Genomic DNA, 15,406 nt, shown 5'->3' on the forward strand with positions numbered 1-15,406 from the left:
ACAGACAGCATAGAACACAATAAGTGTATTTGTAGCATCACTTAATTCAGAAGGCAACAGGGGATGGATCACAGTCAAACAAGGGCTAATGAGAACACAGAGGAACATGACAACCGAAAGTCTCTGTTGACTAGTGAACTAAATCTGCCGGCTGTACCCAATTGTCTGATGGAGAATTGAATGTCAGGATCATTTAGGGTTAACAATGGCCCATTACAAGCAAAAGCAGACAGCTATGAAAAATAGCCTGCATGGTCGCCATTCTGCAGAGACTGTGGATACAAACTTGATAATGAGGCACTTCATTCACTACATCCTTCTGCTCTAATTACTGAGGTGAATGGGAAATACTTAATTTAAGGCGGGAACAGTCTCAAGCAAAAACACTTGTTTGGTAAACAGAAAGAGTGTTGGGGGAGGGGGGGAGTTAAATGGTCCTTTTCCTGCACATATGAAATTAGTATGTGTGCTGTACAGCCTATTTAATGGACGTGAAGTTGGGAGGAGAGAGGAGTGTTTTTGAGCAGTAAATGAGGGCTGGAAAGATTCGTGTACAGGCTTGTGCTGAGGCTCCTTTCCTTAGCATTCTATCCAATGGCTACACAGAATGTTTGGGACAAACTAATGTATGGATGTACACCTGCACTTGTAAAAACATATTGCGTCAGTTCAAGGACTTACACTGCTTGAAGTATAAATACGCACATTAGGAGAACTGTTGCATGTAAGGAATAGAAACAAGCCGAGGTCTGAGAGAGGGAAATAAGCAGCTCATGAGGACTGCAGTCTGGGTGAGACTTGCAAGAATGTGGCAATTAGAAATTGGAACTTAAGAAGAAGGAACAGAAGATAGAAGGAAGGCGTGTTAGGGCAGAGCTTGGGTGTTTTTTGGACTTTAGAAATTAAGATATTTAACCACTTCACCTTTTAATACATTTAAATGTTGTGCTATTTACAGGAGCTTTTTGGATGAAATCTTGGACCCCATGAAGAATGTTCTCCTGTGGCTTCTCAGAAATCCTTAACTTGTTCCTAGCTGTGAGCTGGAATCCAGGAAGCTCCACACATCTGGCTTATGCTGCATGGGTAGCTGGCACTTTAGTTCCCTAGCTCTGCTGCTGGCATAGGTCTTCAGAGGGCACCTTTCTAGCTGTTGTCCACTGCAGCGTGTGGCTCTGCCTCAGTTTATTGCCCTCTGGCCTCTCACTTTAAGACAGAGCAGCAATGAAAGTGTCACACCCAACATTTAGCTCCTGGTTTGAGCATCGTGTATCATACAGCCCTTTTCTTACACAGAGGTGTGCCTTACAGTGTTTCTGGCAAATGCCGTGCGTGTTGCATACTGGCAGGTCGCTGCCTTCCCCTTCAGGGCACTCTGTTCTCCAGCAGTTACGTATGCATTGAGAATCCCAGTCCTGTAAGCTGCTCAGAGTCAATGCACCACTGTTCTCAAAGCTCCAGCAGAGCTGGTCAGGCTTCCAAGAGCCACATCATGGCTGAAGTTTGTACGACAATGTACACTACCTTAAAAGACTGCAAAAATAATTTTAGCTTGCTCGCATATGTGAAAATGATAGCTCTGCTACAGAGTTTCCATCTAGAACTCCAGCTACCTGTTTTGTGGAAGCTTTTTTGTGAGGATTTTTTCAGGCCAAATTAATTTGCCCCGTGTGGTTGCGGCAAACAAGCTGGCAAGTCCTGTGTAATGTTCAAATGCAAATACTCCGAAGAAACTGCAGATGCCACTTTTAGCAGAAAAATGTTTCCACACCGGTAAAGCAATATCAGTAAAATCTATGCACTGAGAAGACATCACATTCTTTTTGCACTTATATCGCCTGCACAGGCAGGGAGCATAATAAACTAGTGTGTAGCAGCTGTAAATTTTCTGAGGATTTATCTAACCACAAATACATCGAAATGGGGAAATAGGGCTATATTAAACTGTGCAAGATGCTGCTGGAACTCAGCCACTTCTGCAACATCCTGTAATTAATTTATTATGACAGGTCTGGCAAACTGAAACACTCAATACACTTGCGACAGACTGTTATGATATAGCTGTTTGAAAACCCTGAAGTCACATAAAATGCAGGTATAACTGGAAAGGAAAAAGAAAAAAAAGAAAAGAAAAGAAAGCCCAACATTGCCCCTATTTCTCTGAATCTAGTAATCTTCCCAGAGCCTCGTTTGCTAACATCAGGCAGTGTCTCTGGCAGAGGCAGTGTGGGGTGATAGCTGGAAAGGAGATCCTTGCAGAATGTATTGGCTTCGATCCTATTCTTCTGGGAGTCAGAAGGGCAGTTAGTGATGTTCTGTGGGCATGCTCAGCAAAGGAACCCATTTCTCATCCACTCTGAGTCAGTGCGGGCCCTGGCCATGTTATCTGGTGATGAAATTTAGAACTGGAAACGCACAGTGCTGTTTAATTTTCTTTTGATTGTTCCTTATCTCTGTTTCTCTGCCCGTGCTAAAACATTCGATTTTGTTTAATAATAGTGAAGAGGTTTCAATGGAATTCTCTGAGCTGTGGAAAGAATTGGTACAAATTTCTCGCAGATCATTTCTTCTTATGTCTTATTGTTTTGTTCTAACAGAGATGATTAAAGTAGTTCTCCATGCACCACACAACTGTATAATTAGAAGAAAATCCTCCTTTCCCCCTTCCCAAATTTTCTGAAGAAGAAAAGGTGTTTTAGCTTCTGTGCTTGCACTTCTTGTTTTAACATGCACAAATTAAGCCTGTCTCGGTTTATCTACTGCTGCAGGTGAGAGGTGCATGGCAAATGCAATTGGTTCTCATCACCACGTGTTATGCACTTGGTAGTGGTTGTTTATCACAGACTGGAAATGTTCCTTTAGTTCCACTACAAAGGTGATTTCTTTTGCCATTGCATCATCAAACTTTTTTTTTTCCTGTGCATGTCAACAGGATTTTTGACTGCTTTGCATGGACACTGTGTAAAACATGCGTCCATAAAAAATGAATATTATGTTCTGCATTAATTTTAGTGCTTTAATGGGGGTGTACAGTCATGGCTGTAGGAGAGACATCAGTCCCAGACTCATTAAAAGAAATGCCATCTAAAGCCAAGCTCTAACAGTCCACATAAGCCTATAATAAGCTTATAGGGGGTGGTTAATCCCCATTGTGGTTCAGTATAATGTCATAATGAGAAGGTGACATCATGCACAGGGCAGAAGGGGCACTCAGCGCACTCTGCACTGTGGCCCAGGGCACCGGCCAGGCTCCCCTCATCCTTCCTGCTGAACAGCAACATGGCTGGTGCTGATTGGACCCAAGTTGCTAACGAGGGTGTCTAAAAGCATTTTTTCTGTTAATTCAAGTAGAATGCTGGTACAGCTCTGAGGTGGGGCTGCTGTGAGCCAGCATGGGCTCTGGCTCGCTGCTTTCCAGGTGTGCGCCGAGTCCTTAAACCAGCACAGGTGAGGAGGCTGGAAGCTCTGACAGGCCCCTTGCCACACGCTTGAGTGAAATGGTGGCTGCAGCTGCTTTTTCTTTCCATTCTGTCTGGCAAGGTTGGTTGTTTTTTGTTTTGTTTTTTTAAGGTAGAAAAAGCCTTCGATGACAGTTCTTGGAGTTCAGCACTGCTGTAATTTGGCTCTTTATACTCTTTGGCAACAAAATAGCATAGGTTTTCAGGTCACACTTGGAAACTTGAGCACCTGGCATTTGCTGGGAATCCCTCAAGGCATTTTTTTGACATCAGGTTCATATGCCAAGAGGTATAGACTTGGCTGCCTGAAATTCGGCCTGTGAATAGCCTGAATTCACAAGGTGAGAAGAAGTCTGTTACTGCCCAGGTTCCGATTGTTGATCAAATTGTTGAGAGGCAGAAACCCATGTGAGCATTATCTAAGGTACCATTTCCTGCGTTACTGAGATCCGACTCCCAACACCTTCAGATCAATTCAGACTATCGTGTAGTTTGAGTCACTTTGGCTCACCAGGAAAGCTTTGCTTTTTATTATTTCTTTCTTTGGACAATACTTAGCATTCATTTTTTCATGCCAGTAAAACAGGCATGAGCCAACACAGGACCAGTAACTTGATGGTCATACCACAACTTCCTTGGCTATGAAAAAATGGGAGGATTAAAGGAGAATATTGTAAAAGTGAAATCCTTTTCTGCCTAAGCAACAGGTGCACACAAACTGGACCTGCCACCAGAACTCAAACCTAACATGTAGCTGCGGTTGCTTATTCTAGGAACAAGTCTTACATGGAGAGGAAAGACTGAGTGCTGTAGCACACCAAGATTGACACATTGATCAGACAAAGCCGAGGTTCAGTCTTTGTAGGCTTTTGCATCACTGAGTCGTCCAAACTCTGCAGATTCCTATGCTAAAAGTAACACCATAACATCCATGAATGTACTGGGATACCGTTTTTTTTAATTATTATTACTATTTTCCTTTTTTGAATGTGTGGTAATACATATTGAAAACTCATCTCTGTTACATTGAAGAAATCTGTTCCTAATTTGTTTGAACTCTTGGTATCTTTTTTCTGGAACATTGCCATCTTATTGTAGACCTGGAATCAGGCAAGCTTAGAACCTTTCCCGGGCCTTGACAATGGAAGACACATCTTCCAAACTTAAAGATGTGTATTTGTATCTGAAACTTTAGCTGGGCGGTATTTAGCCTCACTTGCAGAGTCCCCTTGTGCCTGGGAGCTTCTTGCACGAGAATATTTTTGGGGTCAGATTGGGATCTGTGAGTTGAGTCTGAAAGAAGCGAGGGTTTTGCCTCTGCCACGCCAAGCCCACACACGTGAGCAGTGTGCTGTCACTCTGCTGCTTGGTGCATGTTCGTAAGCAGAGACCAGTGTCAAACACACACTGAGGAAATGGAATTTACGATGCTGCTCCCACCCTCCCTCAAAACCACTCTGCTCCCTGCTGGCCTCCCGCCTCTGCTGTAGCATTCCAGCTGCAATGGAGAAATGGGATGGGTGGCAACGTGCCAGGCACCCGAACACCAAAGCCCGCGCCTTTCTCTGGCGGACACCCTGCCATCCATCCCCAGTGACTCACTTCTTCATGCAGCTCAAAGAACTTATTCACTCCTGGACAAATGTGTGCAAATATTGATAGAGCTGCCTTGTTTATCACCGGCCTTTTTGAAACACAGGGTTTTTGTTTAGGTTGGTTGGCTGGTGGTTTGCTTCTATCACTATAACTTTCTTTGATACTGGAAAGGTGTGAATGGAACTGGTTTTTGCTGCTTCTGTCCTAACGTGCTGAAGCATCTGCTGTGGGAGGAAAAGCACATCACCAAATTCAGTTTAAAGCTGTGGAGTCATAGTGCTCTCCAAGGCACCAAGAAAATGATTTCACTGAATATGTCAAAATGAATTTTTGCTCCCATTTTGTTGGGTGTAATTTGCATCTGTTTTCATGGCTTTTTTTCATAACGCTTTAAACTGAAATATGATCGATTAACTTCAATCTTTAACCAGTGTCTGAGTATTCAATGACCTATCTTATTCACCTGTGTTGTATAGTATTTAATAAAAATGCCAGCAGTGATTTTACAATAATTTTGTAAGAAAAACAATATTACAGTGTCGCAGGATGTCAAGATAGTGCTGATAGTTTGTCACAGAGAACTCTGCATCCTTGAAGACCTTTTCTTTTTAGGCAAAACCTTTGTTTGAAAAACACCCGAGTACTCAAATGAATCTCCTTTTTGGCATTGTAACTGTCCCAAGTGAATAAGACTGCATAGTAGGTGTAACAAAGTTTGATGTCGGTAGGATTTTTGTTGTTATCTCATATGTTATTTTTAATAAATTAAGAGAAATACGGTCTGGATGAAACTATAGTGAGGAATTGATGCATAACTAATAATAAAAGAAAAGCTGCATTCAAAGAAGACTTACCCAGTTTTAGTTATCATACCAGGGAGATATTGCAAAGGAGGTCCCTGAGGTCACTCCTCTGTCACTTCTATTCACTATTTCCATTAATGAGTCAGATGATGTCGTAGGATCTGTAAAATTTGTGTGTGACACCAGGAGTTTGCACGCTCTTTGTGGGATGTGACCATAATTAAAACTGATTTTGGAAAATAAAACAAATGGTAAAATTACTAACATAGCCATCAGTAAGATCAGTGCAACATACAGGAAGAAGGAAACAAAGGCAAATACATAAAATATATCTTAGTTCTGTTGCAAATGTATCTATCTATCTATCTATAGATAACACACACATATACACATACATGTTAGGGACTCAAACACAAAGTGAATCAACATTTTTTTTCCCAAAGAATGTGATCTGAGTGTTGCTATTAACAGGGAAAAAATATGTGAGATCGGATGTTGTGTTACTTTGCTCTTGTTATGCACACTGCATACTGAATCCTGTAGACAAACTGAAAAGAGCTCAGGGAACAGCAGTGGGAACATGACAGTGATGCTTAATCTTGTGTAGGTTTTTATAGAAAGCAGATTAGCAGCCCTCTGATTTGTATGAGGTATGCCTACGTGATTTTTTATTTTTTTTTATATAACATGGCTGTCATTTTTTCCCTCTCTTTTGTGGACAAGATTAGTTTTGTCTGACAGCATTATGACAGAGCAAAAAGAAGTATTCCTTGGACCATTTAAATAAGATGGTCATATATTTCCTTTCATTCTCCGTGTTACATGTATTATTAGTTGCCTTTTTCTTCCTTTAAAATAACATCGGTAAGACCTACTAGATCAGTGCTGGTGCTTGACTGCTCTTAGAGAAAAAAATGACAGTGAAAGTGTTTTAATCATTATCTTCTCTGTCATAAATCTCTGACTGAAGCAAAAAATCCTGACCCTGAATCTTTCTCCAGAACTCACGAGCCCATGGCTATTCAGTATTAATCATGCTGTTCCAGTGATTTATGGTATGGCCTTGGGTAGATTGAACCTCCACCTTAATTTCCCTGTCTTTAGGTGGAGATACTAATATTTCTCCTGGAGACAGCCCAGGGGCTAATCTGAATAAGAATGCCTTGACAATGTATGGACCTCAAGCCCTTGTCTGGCATAATCTCAAAAGTTTGGCTGTCACACACAGGTATGACTCAGTAAGGTGCTGGCAAATAGTCTGTATTTATGGTGGGACTAACTTTTGAGGGTTTTCAATCATACAGCTTGGATAGGCAGTTGTATTGATCTTGTTTTTGGGGACTGGCAATAGCAGATGTGTGAGGGAAAAGCTCTGAAGAAGGTCTTCCTTTGTAAGGGAGGGTTATTCAGCTGTGTTGGTGACTCTAAGTTAAGACAATATGTTCTCCCCTGGCAGCTCTTGCACAGGCTTTGGAGCAAGCCCTGCTGGAGCTTCAAAAATCTGGGGTGGAAGTCTGGCCAGAAAAACTCAAAGCCTTGAAATGTATTCCATGGCAAGGAAAGAGAAGTCTTTTCCCTTCAGGTTTCTTGCATTCATAAGTGATAATTACCATCAAAACAGACAGAGAAGATAAATACTGGATAAGCTGGCAGAGAAAGAACTAAAGTTGTTGTCCTCCACAAACAGGAATTCACCTAACATTTTGGAGAGAGTGCTGATTTGATGACAAAACATGAATACATTACGAGGTAATGGGGGAGATGGTGCTTATTTTACTGTATCTGAAGTAATAATGCAGCATCAAAAGATCCAAGGGTCATGCTGCAGTTCTGGTGCTCATCTCACTAGTAGGCATGCCCTCATTAAGGGATAGAAGTACCTTTAGATTTAAACTGGACTAATAAAGGCTGTAACCACTTAGGCTTTTGAAAAATAAGCAGCCTACTTCTCCAGTAGGGAAGGAAGGATTCCTGTTGGGTCCTGACCTATGCACCTGCACATTAATTCACTGAGCAATATGCTTAAACCAGAATAAATACCATAGTCCAGTTGGAAATATTTCATCATTCTAAACTGGGCCTTTTCTCAAGTCTGTTCTTTTGTGATTTTAGTCAGTGAGTGGTTTGTAACATTTTTCTCAATGGAGAAACCTTTCTCCAAGGCTCAAAGTTTACACTATTTCTATTTGGGAAATATTGTAGCCAGTAAATATGACCATTTGGCAGAAAGGAGGGAAATAATAGTCAGAAAATTAACTACACTGTGTTTTGGTTGGGTTATTTTCTCCACCCTTTCCTATTTCCACAAAAACCCTAAAAATGCCAAATGTACTCAGGTGTAAGGCTGAGAAATCACATTTTGCCTTCATGCAAAATGTACTCACTCCAAGTGTATTTTAGTTTCATACTATACTGAGTACCATGGATTTTATAGCATTTAAATTGAATAATCCAACCAACCATTAAAATAACTCGGGGTTATGCGGCAAGCAATGGAAGCTGTACATTTGTTCTACAGAGTCTGATGTACAGCTGAATGTACTCAATCAATTTATTTTATTGTCTGTGGTGAGCACCACACTTGGCCCTGAGAAGGTTCCTCCATTATTTGCTCTACAGTGGAGCAGCTTCACAGATTAACTGCCACCCCACATTCCTTACACAGCCTTATTCTCTATAAACTTTAAAATGTAGAAGTTCTGACAGTATAAATATTTACACTCTTTTATTTCTGGGCAAGTTGCACTGGAGCCATGAGAGCTGCTTGGCACAGCTGCTCTGTATGAACCTGATTGACCTCTGTTTTAGCAGTGGTGCCAATGGTAGATGTGTTATGAAGGGCCTAAGTAAGAATGAGGAGCCCAGATGTACTGGATGTAGGCAATGCTGGTCCTCATCCCATTTCTACATTCACAGCCTTTCCTGGGTGCTCCTGTGGGCGCTGTGCTCACCCTTCATCTGCAGGGAAACTTCAGGTTCTGGCTGCACAGCTCTGGTACCTCGTGTAGGTCAAGCTGACAGCACCTATTGTTTCAGTGCATTTGAAGGGCATCCAAGTTTTGGCATCATTAGATTATTGCCATGGTGCTCAGGCTGCAGATCCTGTACAATAAAGAAGTTCTGCTTCACATTCAATCACTATGAGTTGTTATCTGCAACTTTCATCTAGTCTCCATTAATGAAAGAACAAATCATTCCAGGGTCTAAAGAGATGTTTGACCATTCAAATATATGCAAAGTGATATGATTTATGAGTGGGAGGAAGTCATTTTGCAAGCTCAAATTCCACTTGCTGTGGAATTTTAGTGTAACAGAGTGAATCAAGTCAAGTCCTGTGCAATGGTGCTAGGAGCCCTGTGTGGCCTGCAGGGAATGTGTTCCGTTTTACTCACCTGTACGTGCTTTCAGATGAAGACTCCTGAAGACTAATATTTCTAAATCTCATTCTGTTTCCTTAGAGGACAGTCATTTGTTAATACTGTTAACAGTGCTGCAGAGATGAAAAGAGGATACTATTCTCTATGGAAATTGCCAGTCAAAAAGGAAAGAATTAGCTTAAGCTGCAGCAAGGAAGATGGTTGAGGTAAAACTTTCAGAAAACATTGTGTTAAGAACAGAGGCCTGAAGAAACTGCAGTATCTCCACTGCTGAGGACACAAGAGGAGGTTGAGCAAATCCGCTGCAGGAATGGTTCATAGGTTTGGTGCTGCCTAACAGCACGGGAATGAACATGACATCTTGAGATGCCTTGCAACTGCATTTTCTGGTTTTTGTCACCAATAAAATGTCTAAAGCTTGCTGCTGAAGTGTCTTGGCACAGGAAGCATCCTGGCCTGTATTAGAAATAGTGTAGCCAGCAGGAGCAGGGAGGTGATCATCCCCCTGTACTCAGCTCTGGTACGGCCGCACCTCGAGTACTGTGTTCAGTTTTGGGCCCCTCACTACAAGAAGGACATTGAGGCCCTGGAGCATGTCCAGAGAAGGGCAACAAAACTGGTGAGGGGCCTGGAGCACAAGTCTTATGAGGAGCGGCTGAGGGAGCTGGGATTGTTCAGTCTGGAGAAGAGGAGGCTCAGAGGAGACCTTAGTGTGCTCTACCACTTCCTGAAGGGGGGTTGTGGTGAGGAGGGGGTGGGCCTCTTCTCCATGATAAATAATGCCAGGACGAGAGGGAATGGCCACAAGTTGCGCTGGGGAAGATTTAGATTAGACCTGAGGAAGCATTTCTTTTCTGAAAGAGTGGTCAGGCACTGGAATGGCCTGCCTAGGGAGGTGGTTGAGGCACCATCCCTAGCGCTGTTCAAGAAGCGTTTAGATGAGGTGCTAAAGGACTTAATTTAGTAGTTGGGTAGAGATAGTGATAGGAGGATGGTTGGACTAGATGATCTTATAGGTCCTTTCCAACCTTATGAACTTATGAACTTATGAACTTATGAAGTGGCCTTCTTTTCACTGAATCAGTGAGCAGCATACTTCAACATGAGGGGTATGAAAGGCACTACAGGCACAACAGCACAGTCTGAGCACGGCCTTGCCAATGGCTGCTGGGCAGTTGCATGTCGGCCCTGCCTTTCTGCTGCTCCAGCTGGCAGCAGGCCTCCTTCCCCCTCACAGGCCTGAGCCATTGCTCCCCTCACTGTCACTGCTGCAGCACGTAGCAGGCCGTTCTGTGGAGGGCCAGGCCTGTGGTGTCAGCTGGGGGGGCCTGGGCTTTAGGCTGGTGAGGTGTTTTAAGCTGGTTTTCTGGAGTGAGCCTGGGAGTGTGCAGCAGCACCAGCACTGGATCTGAACTCAAGGTGCCAGCATTCTTCAGCTCCTGCAGCTGATCTTTATTCCTCCTGCAGCCTTCTATAGTGGCCTTGCTCTGCTTTTTTTGGTGGTGCTGTTCTTGGGGCTGCAGTGGGCAGCTGTAGAACCCAGAGCAGACCTCAGCTGTCACTTCAATTGACCTCCTTGGAGAAGTGCAGAGAAGTAAACATATCTTGGCTTCCTGGCAGCCATCTAGCTGGCGAGCAGAGATGAAAATGAGATAAATACTTGAGACTTGTAAATAATAATGATCGGCGTTTTCTTCTTAATGGGAGAGGTATAAATATCAGGAATGAGATGAAAATGAGAAGCAAAACTTAGTCTACATGTAAATGGGAGAATTCTAACACTGGGATTATGGAATAATCTCCCCAGAGGAATATTGGAAGCCTGTGGTGTAGGACCTGAACAACCAGACAGAGAAGGAGCACAAGAAACTACATCATGGGGAATGTCTCTGCCATTTGCAGAGAGAATTTGATTTTGCCTGTCTTCTTCCAGAAAGAAAGTTAAGGACTGTAAGGCTCCTTGGCCACTTCTTCTTGAATATAGGAAGGAATGTTTAATGTTGACATCTCAGCCAAGCTAGATCTTTGGGAATTCTTATCTATCCTCAAATTCTTATCTTTATGTTCAGATGTTTATATTTCCCAACTTCCTGTCTACAGTACTTATCCAAGTTTATTGTTTAGTTCTACTATTCCTTGTTTAACAACTTTTCCTTTATTCTCAAGCATTGGCTGCGCTTCAGCAGTGAGTGATTTCTGTGTTTATCTTCACCTTCTCATTCAGGTGTAAGAAACAGCATGCTAGTGCTTGGATCAGCCTCAGAGATCCCAAGATGCAAAGTTTTCCTGCTACTCTGCCTGTCTTTTGTGGCATTGTTTTGGACTTCATTTTGTTACTCACTTGACTTTAAGCTTGGGTGACGCTTTGGGTTTGGTTGGGTAGGCTTTTATTTTGGGGGAGGTGGAGGGAGGAAGAGTGGTGGTGTTTTTTAATTTGTTCCACCCCACACAAAAAAAGGGTTAAGTAGTCTCCGTAAAACATTGCCAGTCACTAGAGACTGCTGCAACTGAGATGAAAAACAAGACTGCACCTGTATGCTGGCAATTTCACATAGATTCTGGTCAACTATTTTTCTCTAGGGCTTTGTTCTGCCAGCTGCCTCAGTTCTTTGGATGCAGGTGGAAGGATGGACTTTGCTATCTATAAAAAAATTAAATGGTGAAGACCAACTTCCGCTTCACCTCCCTGGGGATCAAAGTTATTGTATTGCCACATAGCATGGCAAAGCACATAACAGGCAACAGGCTGTGCATGCCTGGCTGCTGCATGGACTCAAAAGAAATGTTTTCAAATTTTCCCCTTTCTTTTTTTCTTTTTTTCCTTTATTTTTTCTATCTCTTTTTGAGTTTATTATTATTATTATTATTATTATTCCTTTTCCCTTTTCTTTTATTTTTTTTAATCATGAAAGACAGTGTCTACATGGAAGGAATCCCAAACTGAGTATTGTATACAGGAGAGAGAAGCAGCCACTTTATAATACATGCCACACCTTATCATTATTATATTTCCTCAACAGAGGAGCTTTGTATTTCTACCAATAATCTGATGTGAGGCAAAGGATTGCGCGGGAGCACTAATTGTATGGCTTGATGTGTGCTCACAAAAGAAGTTCTCAGAGACCCTATAGATTTATGTCATAATGTGCTGCTGTAGGATGAAGATAAATAGTCCCACCTGCCCATGAAGGTACCTTCATTGCCTGTAGTGGAGCAGCAGATAACACACAGACCCTTTGAAGGTCTGGATCTATTCTCATGACAATATAAAACTCTTAAATATATCTGGTAACAGCAAATTCTGCCTAGCACAATGGGAATTTTCTGAGGTTGTGTTACATTGTGTCATACAATAAAATTCTCCTTCATTTTTTTAACCACTGTTGTGATAGAAATAAACAATAATGTGATAGTGTAGATATTTAAATTTGAGGGAAGTGTAAGACTTGTAGGATAAGTTTCCATAAAAGGACCTTTAGTGGGGGGGAAAAAAACAAAATATCCAATGGAAGACTCAGAGCAGAGCTCTGTGCTGTTCGTGTGGGCTTTGAAAATGTTATTAGAAGAAAAGACATCTTGTTTTTTTTCTCCTTTTACTCAGTGATATGAGCATGAGTTTAACTTTGGTTGTTTTCTGAGATTACCGTTTCACATCACTACTTTATAACCCTAAGCCTTCCAAGTGTGTTAAAAAGTGGAAAAAATACAGAAGTTGCTAAATGGAGATCAACGAGTTACAGCAGCTGAAAATAACCCACATAAATATTGCAATGAAATATGTGGGGGCTCTGGAACAGGTAGTTGGTTTGTTGGTTTGGTGTTTTTTGTTTTAATTGTATTTTGAATTGCCTTCTTGTGCTAGTCTATCTTTGAGCAGTGTATTTTTATGTACCTGGCATGGGTAGCTGGCTACAGAATAACATTTGGTATTTAGAATGATTATGAAAATCTCACATGCCAAGACATGCAGTAGCCTCTTTGCTGCTGTGGAACATACTGAGCTGGTTTGTAGATGGATCTCATCTGTGTCTACTGCAACAGGTATCATCATCTGATGTGCCAGGCAAGATGTAATAGGGATTGAAAAAGGGATCTTATCTGGTTTAGTATACAGTGTGCTCCTATGCATTCTGTGACATTTGAACTCTCTCAAGTGTGGCATTAAGGACACATTTAACTTTGTGTAGGAGGGTCTTGCTGATGCTCATTTTGCAATGCAAGTTTCATATGTAGTCATGGGACACCTCTTTGTCCCATGTGTCTCGGGTAACTTTTGAATGCTCCTGTAGCTGTGACTGTTTAAGGACATGGGTGAAATTCCGCTACCTGCTACAAAGAGCATTGGTTCAAGTATTAGTCTAAGAGGCTGTATCCGGTAGTCTAATAAAAATATCACTCTCCCTATAAGCCTTGTCTTACTGTGTTGCAAAGAGCTGCTTTTCTTGACAGCCGATGAGCACTTACATAATCCTGCGTTGCACAGTGCATGAATGGATTTCCGGACTTTCACTCCATGGTCCTCACTGTTATCTTATGTTTGGCAGAATATCAATGCCTTTAAGATAAATGACTCGTTACTTCAATTTGGTTTGGGGAATTGTGTAAAAGCATTTACAATGGTATTGCTCTATTTTATGTCTCTATTCTATCTTCTGTCCAGATGCATTAGTTATTTCTTCTCTTGCAGACAGGTTGAATTTACTGTCACCTTTATAGTCTGAACTTTTTGCAGTAGGTGCTATTTGTAATTTGGCCATTTTAGGTTGTTGTGAGCTCTTATTTAACATCATTTCACACTGCCCTCACAATGCACATGCACATTTTGTGTTAGTGGTGGAGCCTGTGTAGAATGGTGGAGCCAAAACCTGAAATACTCTCATCTGTTAGCAAATAGTGGTAACTGAGGTGCATGAATGCAGATCGTTTATACAGAAGAAAAAATTCTTGCTTCAAGCAGACTGAACCCAAAGGACAGGTGTCATTTCCTGAAGAGAACTTCCACTTTGTGTGTACAAACTTGAATGAGCTGAAGTAGTGGAGAATGTCTGGGTTAAAAGCGATGCTGTTTTGTTGTTACTATTCCATTCGGTAAAGCTTTGTTTTTAGACAGGTTTTAACCGTGTTGTATAGGTTTGTATGTTAGGGTGTGCTGGGAATGGCATCTGATTGCATGTGCAAACACAGAAATATTCTTTTGACAGACAGGCAGTGCTGGACATGTCCAATGACGCAGAGGTGTTTGGTACTCTGCTTACTCAGCACATTGATGGATTCCCTAGATCGTCATTCTTTTTTACTCCACACATCTTGGATTTTCCTATGAAAAATTAAGGCGTTCACTAGACAGAAATCCCAGGGCTATTCACATCATCCTTGTCACATTGAAAAATGTACATTCAGTCCTCTGTTTCTGTTATTTGATTAGCACAAACATAAGCAAGGCTTCCTGCGTAATTAAATATATGGTTAATTCATTGCTTTCAGTAATAACCAAATCGATGGGAGTGCATAAGTAGCACACTGCTGATTTCCAAAAGTAAAAACTACATAATGAATCCTGATATTAAGATAAAGGGACTGCCATAGGGGATATCTAAAATAAGATCAAATTAAGGTATTACATCATTTGCCCTACCACAGGTTGGTTTTGACTGTCCAAAGACAACCACTGTATTTTTTTCTTTCAACAGTATTCACCTCTCTCTGAGGTTTCCTTGGTATTGGAAAAATAATATTTGTGAATCTAAGTGATATGAATCTGTATTTTCTTTCATTCCCAAAGCATAGGTGTTTCTGAAGTAGTGAAACAGTATAGAAGTGCTGAAAAGTATAATGTTTCTGAAAACGTTTCATAGATTTCATTCCTATTTTTGCTGTATCTGCAGTTCTCGTGAAATATATTGAACTACTCCAGTAGACTGAGTACGTTCAGATGTGAGTATGAGGAAAGAATGCTGATCCTCATGATGTATTAAGTGCCTGAAATTTAAATAACACTGTGGTTAATGAAGCTTTGCCTATATTAATATGCTCATTCGGTTTACCTGTGCTTCACTCAGAAGTGCATTCTGCATATCTTTTCATTAAAAGCATTTGCATCTTTTCAATTACTTTTCTTTGCTCGAATGTAAAGTGTTGGTGTAAAACGTTGCCCATCTTTTGAATAAGCAAA

Source organism: Cyrtonyx montezumae, unplaced genomic scaffold (genome assembly GCF_038088225.1).
Source record: "Cyrtonyx montezumae isolate F1298 unplaced genomic scaffold, pur_monq_1.0 scaffold_0, whole genome shotgun sequence".
Taxonomy (NCBI): domain Eukaryota; kingdom Metazoa; phylum Chordata; class Aves; order Galliformes; family Odontophoridae; genus Cyrtonyx; species Cyrtonyx montezumae.